The sequence below is a fragment of the Peromyscus californicus genome, unplaced genomic scaffold (assembly GCF_007827085.1).
Source record: "Peromyscus californicus insignis strain IS unplaced genomic scaffold, ASM782708v3 Scaffold_19__1_contigs__length_69161282, whole genome shotgun sequence".
In the NCBI taxonomy this organism is placed as follows: Eukaryota; Metazoa; Chordata; class Mammalia; order Rodentia; family Cricetidae; genus Peromyscus; species Peromyscus californicus.
The window spans coordinates 60,432,572-60,444,211 of NW_026294491.1; positions in this window are offsets into that span (position 1 = coordinate 60,432,572).

The window sequence follows — 11,640 nt, forward strand, 5'->3', positions numbered from 1 at the left end:
ACTTGCCTGTGCCTGGCAGCAAGAAACTCAGCCGCCAGGGTCCTCGGTAAAGTCTTCACTGTGATGAGTGGACTTCCTAGTGACCCTGTTTCCTACTCTACTGAGAATTAGGATCACAGATACATAGACTTCCAGAATTGTGTGTTACACACAGACACAGACACACACATACACACACACACACACACACACACACACACACACACACACACACACACAGAGTTAACAGCATGTGTGTTAGAACCAGGCTCTTGAGTTCAAATCCCCTCTCTACCACTTACTGCCTGCATGTTATTAAACACATCACTCAACCAGTCTCAGCCTCTTCATGTGTAAAATAAGGTTAATAAGAGCTTAACGTGAGAACTACATGTTACTACATATAAAGCATGTCACCAGAGACTGGGTACGTAGGGTCAGTGGTGGAGAACTCATCTACCATGCGGGAGGCCTGGGTGGGAGCCCCAGCACTGAGGGGAAGAAAAATGCATCACCGGACACATATGGGGTGCTCGGCAGAGTGGCTACCATTAGGAACATCCGAACTCTGCAGAGTCCCAGGTCCCGAGTAAGGATGGCGGACAGCCTCATCGAGTTTGGCTTCCTAGGCCTCTGACAGCACTTATCATCCACACTCATGTTCTGCTCTGGGTCGTGTCCCAGATGGCTGAAAGCCACTGGAAACTAAAGGGCCAGGGAAATGGAGTGCCACCATCAATTAGAATCAACTTGTATTCTGATATGCCCATCTCGCTCACATCCTGAATGCATTTTTAATGACATCTCAAAGGGTAATGGAGGAAGCTGATAGCAAATGAAACTGCACTACGGTTAGATCTTCAGCTCTGTGTTTACATCTCTACGCTCCAGACGTCCTAACAGACAGACAGAGGCTCCACTTCAGGATGGGATAATGGAACTCTGTGTTCTGATTTATTAAGTATTTTTTTGTGAGAGAGCTTCTAAATCAAAGCCGTAGTGACTGCCTCCACCCATGACAGCTAAGTGACAAAGAAGGACATCAGCTACCTGGATAAATGAGCCCATTTGAGTGTCAAGAGCCGCAGGCGTCCCATGACACCTGCTGTGGTAGCGTGTGTTCCAGAAGATAGCTCTCTTTTCATACCACGAATCCCACCTTTGGGAAAGAAACCCGGCCACATGTCTGTAAACGGAGAGGGATTCAATGAGAAACATCCTTGGAAAATAAGCAAATGCTATTTCAGATGCTTTGTTCTTGTGCTTCATCTAATCTGGAACAAGAAAGCAATTATCTCGTTTACAAACTCTGAAACTACAAAAGCAGGGCTGGAGAAATGGCTCAGCTTGTAACATGCTTGCCGTGTACTTATAAAGCCCAGTGTTTATAAAAAACCAGTGTAGCAGCGCTGGGATGGGAAGACAGGGGTCCTGGGGCTCTCTGGCCAAGGAGTGTAGCCAAACTGTCCAGCTCCAGGTCCAGTGAGAGACCCTGTCTGCAAAACACATGGAGGAAAAACAGCTGAGGAAGACACAGATGCCAGCCTCTGGTCTCCATGTGCATGCATACCACACACGTATGCACAAATATATGCACACAAAGACACCGCCTCAAAAAGAAAAAAAAAAAAAACCTACAAAAAAGCATCCAGAGGAAGCTTCCAGAAACCCCACCCATCTAGCCTAGCCCCACCCCTTTGAATCCCAGAAGCCCTTGTCCTCAGATACCTCTCCACACCTACACAAGCAGATGCAAAGACGCTTGCCTTTGCGCACAGTGGCAGCACCCACCACCCCAGCAGCAGCTTTCTTTTCACGTTTGCAGGTCTTGAAGAAAGCAGCATGCAGGCTTGCTTGTACTGAGCAAAGGAGGACAATCTAGAACATGGAAGAAACTGATAATAAAACAAAATAAAATAGAAATTTTTTAAGATTTATTTATTATGTATACAGTGTTCTGTCTGCATGTGTGTCTGCAGGCCAGAAGAGGGCACCAGATCTCACTACAGATGGTTGTGAACCACTATGTGGGTGCTGGGAATTGAACTCAGGACCCCTGGAAGAGCAGTCAGTGCTCTTAACTTCTGAGCCATCTCTCCAGCCCAATAAAATAGAAATTTAAAAGCAACCCACACAGTATCCCTCTTGCCTGTGTTACCTTATACTTGTTTCATTTTACTATGCTATGTTTGATTTTGAGACAGACTCTAGCCATGTAGCCCAGACTAGCCTGAAACTCATAGGTAGCCTAGGCTGGCCTCAAGGCCAGCCTCTGATCTCTACCTCCTAAGTACTAACTAGGATAATGAGTGTGCACCAGCATGCCCAGTTTAAATTATAGTTTTGAAATAGCATTCACAGCTGGGCCGTAGTAGTGAACGCTTTTAATCCCAGCACTTCGAAGCAGAGGCAGGAGATCTCTGAATTCGAGGCCAGCCTGGTCTATAGAGCAAGTTCCAGGACAGCCAGAGATACACAAAGAAACCCTGTCTTGAAAAACAAGAAAGAAAGAAAGAAAGAAAGAAAGAAAGAAAGAAAGAAGGAAGGAAGGAAGGAAGGAAGGAAGGAAGGAAGGAAGGAAGGAAGGAAGGCATTTTTGTTGGTTAAACGGTGATGCTTGTGGCTGGCCGCCACCCGCAGCGGCCATGCCGGCAAAGGAGAGTGCTGATTGGAGGAATCACAGGCTATGGTTACCTTTTTAGAGCTTTATTGGGAGAGAAGAGGGGGAGAGAGAAAGGGAGAGAGAGAGAGGGAGAGAGAGGACAGACGGAAGGAAGGAGCAGAAAGGAAAGAGAGGGACGCACAGAAGGCCTACCCGCTTTTTAGGCTGGGACACCGTCGCAGGCTGATGACGTAATTAAGGACTGAATCCTTACAATTTTGAACCTCAGGCTTTTAGAAATAGCTGATTCCAGGTCCAAGGCAAGAAATATATAAAATACTCAAGCATAGTGGCTCATGCCTGTAATCCTAGTGCATGGGAAGTGGGGCTATGAGGATCAGGAATTCAAGGACAGCCTCAGCTATGTGGTCAGCTGGAGGTCAGCCTGAGCAACAAGAGATCTATATCAAAAAGACAAACAAACAAAAAGTAAAGAAAAAAATGTATCAGATAAGTCATAAATATCACTGAAATTAAAAAAAAACCTACTACTAGTTGGAAGTAACAGTAATAATAATGAGACTATATTATTAATCATTCATAAGGACCCAGGGTGTTGGGGAAATGGCCCAATGGATAAAGCGCTTGCCACACAAGTGTGAGTATTGGCACTGCAACCCCCAGAGCCCACATTCAGGCCGATGCAGTTGGGCACATCTGTAATCCCAGCACTCTTACACGGAGATGGAAGACAGACCAGGAGCATCCCCTGAAGTTGGTGGACCAGCTAGCTTGGCAGCAGCAGCAGCGGTAAAAAACGGGGCCTGCTTCAATCAGGTGGGTGGTGAGGTCCAGCACCTGATGCTGTCTTCTGACCTTCACACAAAGAGGGAAATGAAACATTTGCCCTTTTCTATACTGAATATGCTGCTGGCTAGTCAACCGGTCAGGGGAAGTGTCTCCTCATAGCAAGACTCCAACTGAACAATAAAAGTGAGAAGAAAGAACTAGAATTGCAACTTCTATCAAATTAATAGGAACAGGCATGATGCTATTGATGTTGATGAGGAGACAAAAAGACAGCCATCCGAGTTGGAACGCACTGTGTGGGATACGAGCATCTACCAGGGACTGGAGAGATGATTCAGCTGGTCAAGTGCATACTGAGCAAGTTTGAGGACCAGAGTTTGGAGCTCCAGTACCCACATAAATCCCAGCAGGGCTGGTAGCCCCCCTGGAATTCCAATACTCAAAAAGTAGAGTTCCCCAGAGTACGCTGGTTAGCTAGACTAGTCATTTCAGTGAGCCCTGACTTCAGCTGGCAAACCCCACCTCAAAGAATAGGGTGGAGAGCAATAGAGAAAGATTCCCAAGGTCAGCCTCAAGCCTCCACACACAGGGACACACAATGTTAACCCACACACATGCACAGCACACATGCAAAACAAAAGAGCAACTGTAGTCTTCCCAAAGGGACCCAAACCTGTGCCTAAGAGGTCTCCACAGCCAGGTGCTAACTTGCATAAAACAGAGAAGACAGAGGAACATCAACTGAGTGTTGAATACAGTTCACAAACACCCAGACTGTGAGGAACAGTGCGGGTCAAGGTGCCTGGCTCTGCAGCGGGAGTTAGAGGAGAAGGATGAAGCAGGACCCCTAGATGGAAAGACGAAACGCGTCCTAAATCATCAGGCTGACTGTGCTGCTGCAGGTCTGCACTGCCAGTAATGCTAGAGGGGCCGAACTGCAAGGACCACTTCAGCATAAGACTAGTAGTGGCAGGAGGCCCTCAGGAGGCAGAGGCAGGCAGATCTCTGTGAGTTCGAGGCCAGCCTGGTCTACAGAGCGAGATCCAGGACAGGTACCAAAACTACACAGAGAAACCCTGTCTCAAAAAAAAACAAAAAACAAAAAACAAAAAAACAAAATCCGCACATTTGGCTGATGAAAGAAAGGCAAAGCAGGGGTGGAGCTCCTTGGTGAAGTACTTGCCTGGCACGCACAAGGCCCTGGTTCCATCCCTAGCATCACATAAACCAGGCGTGGTGGCTCATGCCTATAATCCCAGCACTCAGGAGACAAGACAAGAAGATGATGCTCTTCAAAGTTGGGGGCCACTCTGCACTACCTGAGACTTTGTCTCAAAAAAAGAAAATGCAAATTGAATGTGAATATTAAGGTCCATTATATACATATATGAAAATTTTTTTGTACAATATGAAAACATTATTTTGTACAATTAAGATGCACTAGCTGGGCGGTGGTGGTGCACTACTTTAATCCCAGCACTCGGGAGGCAGATCCAGGTGGATCTCTGTGAGTTTGAGGTCAGCCTGGGCTACAGAATGAGATCCAGGACAGGCACCAAAACTACACTGAGAAACCCTGTCTCAAAAAAAAAAAAAAAAAAGGGCCGGGCGGTGGTGGCGCAAGCCTTTAATCCCAGCACTTGGGAGGCAGAGCCAGGCGGATCTCTGTGAGTTCGAGGCCAGCCTGGGCTAACAAGTGAGTCCCAGGGAAGGCGCAAAGCTACACAGAGAAACCCTGTCTCAAAAAACAAAAAAACAAAAAAAAAAAAAAAAAGCACTAATAAAGGGCCAAGAACTACAAGTTGGAAGGAGGAAAGTGGGTTGGGGTTGAGGCAGAAGACGGAGAATATAACTGCCAAGTTCTATTTCACATCCAAGACAATAGAGAGAAATGCTGATTTCTTTTGTGTGGGGGTTTTTTTTTTTTTTTTTTTTGGTTTTTCGAGACAGGGTTTCTCTGTGTAGGGTTGCGCCTTTCCTGGAACTCACTCTGTAGTCCAGGCTGGCCTCGAACTCACAGAGATCCGCCTGCCTCTGCCTCCCAAGTGCTGGGATTAAAGGCGTGCGCCACCACCACCCGGCCTGTGTGGGGGATTTTAATTTGTTTGTTTTTGTTTTGTTTGCTTGCTGGAGAATCAAAGCAAGGCCTCATACATACTGGACACGCTCTTCCTGTATGCTTTATTCCAGCCCATGATATAGACACTTTAAAAAATATATATAAGTACTGTATCTGCTTGTATGTCTGCACACCAGAAGAGGGCATCAGATTGTGAGATGCCATATGGGTGCTGAGAACTGAACTCAGGGCTTCTGGAAGAGCAGCCAGTGCTAAGCCATTTCTCCATCCTGTGTGCTATATCCCAGCCCATGATATTGGCTTTCTAAATATTAAGCTATACATTTGTCTTGCTTGAGTTTCTATATTTTTGTTTTATTGTGATGTCTAAATAATTTTTGTTTGTTTGTTTTATTTTGAGTTTTTTTGAGGGGGTTGTTTGTTTGTTTGTTTTGAGACAGGGCTCACCGTATTCCTAGCTGACCTGAAACTCACTATGTAGATCAGGCTGGTCTGAAACTTACATCTCCTGCCTCTCTCTACCCTTCTAGTGCTGGGATTAAAGACTTTAATGGGGCAGCTATAAATGTATTTTTGTTTGCTTGTTTGTTTAACAATCTTTCATGCAGAGGCTGGGAAACTTTTTAATTTTTTTAGTTTGGTTTTTTGAGACAGGATTTCTTTGCATAGATCTGGCTGTCCTGGAACTTGCTCTGTAGACCAGGCTGTCCTCGAACTCACAGAGTTTGCCTGCCTCTACCTCCCAAGTGCTGGGATTAAAGGTGTGTGCCACCACAGCCTGGCATTGGAGACGGGGAAACTTTTAAAAGGACCAGGTTTTGCAGGCTAAGTGCCCAAACTGAGGACATTATGCATGCAATTATATAACAACTTTTTTTAACACTAAGCCTATGTCTGTAGCGCTCTTGACCTTGGGGGACCACTACTGTTTGCATTCCCAATCCCTGGTAGTTCCCACCTGGCCAACTGCACACAGTGTCCCATCCCTGAGGGTGCCTTTCCCTCCCTCTGCTGGGCTGAGAGCAACTTCTTTCTGTCTCTAAGCAACGGGAGAAAAGGAGCCACCATGCAGGCACAACCACAGGACTAGCTTGGGCTCCACCCAACTGCTCAGAAAAAGCATGGAGCACGACGCCCAAGAGAAATGATAACCTAGGTTCACCCAAACACTAGGCCCCCAACTAGACCTGGGCCTAGACTCAAGCCCTCTACTTTACCCTTGCCATTTAAGGCACAATCTAGAAGACAAGCAACAGCATCACCTGGAAACCTGCTAGAAATACAAGATCCTGGGCCGGTGAAATGGTTCGGTGGGTAAGGGTGCTTGCTGCCAACCCTGACAATCTGATCCCTAGATCCCACATAGTGGGAGGACAGAACTGACTCCTGCAAGTTGTCCCCTTGACCTCTATAGATACTCTGTGGTATGTGTATGCCCACATTAATAAGACAGATGACGCCGGGCATGGTGGTTTACACCCTTAATCCCAGCACTTGGGAGGCAGAGGCAGGTGGATCTCTGTGAGTTTGAAGCCAGTCTGGTCTACAGAGTAAATTCCAGGACAGCCAGGGCTCTTTTACACAGAGAAACCCTGTCTTGAAAAACAAAACAAAACAAACAAACAAACCCAGACAGATAGATAGATGATAGATAAGATAGGTAGATGATAGATAAAATAGATAGATGATATACATCTATCAAAGAAAAAAGAAAGACAAGATCCCACTAAAACCAGACAGCAATGACTTCTCTTCGCTCTGGAACCCCATCCTAGACCTAATCAATCAGTGTCTGCACTTTTGTGGGATGGGTGTTTCGAAGATGATGCCTGTGTATGTGCATCTGACTGGAAGCCAGAGGTCAACCTTGGGTATTATTTCTCAGGAAATATTCATTTTTTGAGACTCTAGGACCTACAGATCACCCAAAATAGGCTAGTCTGGCTGGCCAGCCAACCCAGAGAGCTTCCTGCCCACCTTCCAGCACTGGAATTACAGGCACTTGCCACCAAGACCTGATCTTTATGAGGGGAATGGGGACCAAACCCAGGTCCTCATGCTCACATGCCAAGCACTTTAGTGACTGAGATAAATCCTCAGCCTCCAGTATCTGCACCTTTAGCCATAGCCTAGGAGACCTATTTTTCATACCCCAGATGAGACAACTCCATGACAAATACATCCCGTGGAGAGGCCTCTTACAGAGTAAACTTTCAACAGCCTTCCTAGGAGGAAGTTCCCAGAGCTGGTTGGCTGCGCTCTAAGGGTGAAAAGTCCCTCTTCCGGTTCTGTCCATCAGTCCAGGACAGAGAGTTCATTGACCTTGAGTTCCTGCTCTTAAAGCAAAGGGGAAACCAGAAAAGACATGTTCCATCGCCAGCACAAGGGTGTCACCTCTTTTGAACAAGTGAAACAGAAGAAAGGTGTCAGAGGCGGACGCTTTGTATCTTCCACGATAAGTAGGTCAGGTGTCAGCGAAAGAGAAAGCCCTTGAGAAGAAAAAGTCCCGATTTCTTAACAACCATGTAGGCTGCTCTCAGCGTAGTGCTCACGGAGCTCCGGCTGGGGAATGGCCAGAAGACAGTCTACATCTGCATTTTAAACCACAAAGTGAAATTCCTCCAAATACTAAGGCAGTGGAGCGGTTCTCCCGAGAGACTTCCCCAGGTTGGTAACTTCCTGTCTGACGAAGTCTCTCCATCTCCAGCTATCTCGGGAAGGTACAGACCTTCCGTTTAACTTCCTCATCAGGTGACAGTGGCAACTGAAAACAACTGTGTCCCCAGACCAACCTCTGCTTCACCAGGAAATACCACCTAGAACTCCACATTCAAAGAAAAGAAAATGATCACCGCATAACAGCAAGCGCAAAATAGGAAGAGGGGAGAGCCTACTTCAAATAGAAACCCCCAAAAAATGCATTTCTAAGATCCATGATACATGCTCCCCATGATTGATCCTCAAAACATTAAATGAAAGAGGCCAGTGGTGAGGGCTGGGAGAAGGGCTCAGCGATTAGGAATGTGTGTTAAACGTGAGAATTGCAAGGAGAAAGACCAGTTCCACAACTATCCAATGAAGGCAAGCTTTATTAAATACTGGCCAGAAAGGTGGGCACTGGCAGGGTCCATACCTGGGATTTCCAGAGAAATGGTGCTGAATTAGGTCGGTCAAGGTCCAAACTCACAAGGCTACAGGACTTCCCACCTTCATGGTATTGGGGGGCGAGCAAACATCCCGCCATACCTCCTGCCTACATACCTCCTGCCTACATACCTCCTGCCTATATGTGATCAAGCACATCTTGTGCAACTGGGGCAAGCAACCTTGTTTATTGAAGGGAAGTCACATGACTTGTTATCTTACAAGAACAACAGCCCTCAGCTTTCCAGGAAGTTTTCTGTCCTTGGGCAAGTGGGACCTACAAGTTAACTTTAGCCTCACGTGTGCTGATCCCAGAAGACCAGAATTCGGTTCCCAGCACCCAACCAGGAGGCCCACTACTGCCTGTAACGCCTCCAGCGCCAAGGGAATTGAAAACCTCTGACTTCTACAGGCACCGGCACTCACATGCATGTACACACACACACACACACACACACACACACACACACACACACACACACACACACACACTTGCATGAATGCACATGTAATTTTTAAAACAATAAATCTTTTTTAAAAAAAGCCATCCACCGAAAAACCAAAAAAAAAAAAAAAAAAAAGGCTGGGCGGTGGTGGCGCACGCCTTTAATCCCAGCACTTGGGAGGCAGAGCCAGGCGGATCTCTGTGAGTTCGAGGCCAGCCTGGTCTCCAAAGCGAGTTCCAGGGAAGGCGCAAAGCTACACAGAGAAACCCTGTCTCGAAAAACCAAAAAAAATAAAAAATAAAAAATAAAAAAAAAAAAGCCATCCACAAAAGGCCACATATAAATGAAGCCACTGATAGACATGTCCACAGTAGGCAAATCTATATAAAGACAAAAAACTGATTAATGGCTGCCTGGAGCTAGGAGGGAAGGAAGGACAGGAGGGTTCTGGTTAAAGAATGCAAGACTGGTTTCTAAGGGTACTGGTCAAGAAGTTTCTAAGGGTACTTACTGGTCAAGAATGCAAGACTGGTTTCTAAAGCGATGGCTGCGGACATGCTAAAAGCTTTGTTCTCTCTACGTGGGTGAACTGTATGTGTGGTGTGGATTTTCTTGGGTATGTGATGAGTGCGAACATGTGTCTGTGCACACACAAGTGTAGAGGTGTGAGGACAACCTAGGGTGTCGGTCCTTGCCTTCCACCTCTGAGGTAGGGTGTCTTTGCTGACCCTACTGCAGTTGTTACTCTGGCTGGCCCATGAGCTTCTGGGAAGCCTGAGTCTGCATTCCATCTCAATGTAGGAACACTGGGAAGATGTGCACATCTGCCTGACCTTACATGGGTTCTGAGGATTTGGACTCACATCTTCACATTTGCGTGGCAAGCACTTTGCCCTGAGTCATCACTCTAGTCTTAAGTTTTAGTTCAACAGAATTTTTTTTACTTTTGGTCAGGCAGTGGTGGTGCACGCCTTTGATCCCAGCACTCAGGAGGCAGAGGCAGTCAGATCTCTTTGAGTTCGAGACCACCCTGATCTACAGAGAGAGTTCTAGGATAGCCTGGGCAACACAAAGAATCCTTGTCTTGGAGGAAAAAAATATTTTTCTTTGCTTGTTGAGATAGGATATTTCTCCCAGGCTGGACTCAAACTGTCTGTGTAGCTGAGGATGACCTTGAACCTCCCATCCTTCTGCGTCTGCCTCTGGAATGCTGGGATTACAGATATGCTTCAGAGTGCCCAGTTTATGTAGTTCATTAGATGCTAGGCAAGGCCCCAATTATTAGGTCTCAAGCTCGGGACAAATGGCTAACTGAGGTGTCTATTTAACATATCTCCTAGCATCCTTGGTCCCTACCTGTTACAGGGTGTGGCTGGCATACCCCATCCCCTATCCTAAACTGCTCCAGCCCAGGGGCTGAGCTTCCCTTCCCCCAGCTGCCCTTCCCTATATAATCCAGGCATTTTGGTTATCTGGTCCTTTTTGTTTACGCTTTACTCTCCTGGCCTCTTTTTTTTTTTTTTTTTTAAAGATTTATTTATTTATTATATAAACAGTGTTCTGCCTGCTTGTGTCCCTACAGGCCAGAAGAGGGCACCAGATCTCATTACAGATGGTTGTGAACCACCGTGCGGTTGCTGGGAATTGAACTCAGGACCTCTGGAAGAGCAGCTAGTGCTCTTAACTTCTGAGCCATCTCTCCAGCCCTCTCCTGGTGCCCTGGCTCTCCTCTCTCCCCTCCCCCTCTCCTCTCATAGTCTGGCACAGGGTCATGTTCTCTCTGGACTCTCCCAGATGTCTCTGCCTCTGACTGTGCTCTCCCTCATACCCACAATAAACTTTCTTTTTCTTTTTTTCATTCACTAATAAAGCTATTTTTTTTTTATTTGAGACAGGGTCTCTCTATGTAGCTCTGGATGTCTTGGAACTCTGTATGTAGACTAGGCTGGCCTTGAACTCACAGAGATCCACATACCGCTGCCTTTCCAGTGCTGGGATTAAAGGTGCGAGCCACTATGCCAGCTCAATAAATCTAATTTTTAAAATTGTAGTGCCACACTAGATCCAGGTTAGTCTAAACTACAGTTTCCCTTCTATAACACAATGACTGTGGGTAATATCAGTGCTAGACTGAGAAGCTACTCTATCTGGAAAGCAGTGTCAGGAAAGGAGTTCAGTCTTTTTCAAGGTCACCGATCTTAGAAATCCCCATCTGTTCCAAAAACACTGGGGGAAACCAAAACAATACCTTTAACCTACATGGAAAAGGGAGAAAACCAGAGGAGCATGGGGTAGATATGACAGGCTCGTCAGAATTCACTATTGCTATAGAAACTCAAGTCCAAAATAGACTGTGCTTTCCCTGCGAGGAAACTGTATTTCAGAAGATTCAAATAACACGGAAAGACTGAGGGCCAAAAGAGCCCCTGGGTGGCCAAGGCCATCTTTCTGACCACAACAGCCTCAGTTCTGTTACCTCTATTGACTCTGAAACTTGGCAAATCCCTTTCTCTCTCCAGATCTGCTTCATTTCCCAGACTAAAGGCCAAGGTCATCATGAGAAGCCCCTGAGCTGTCCA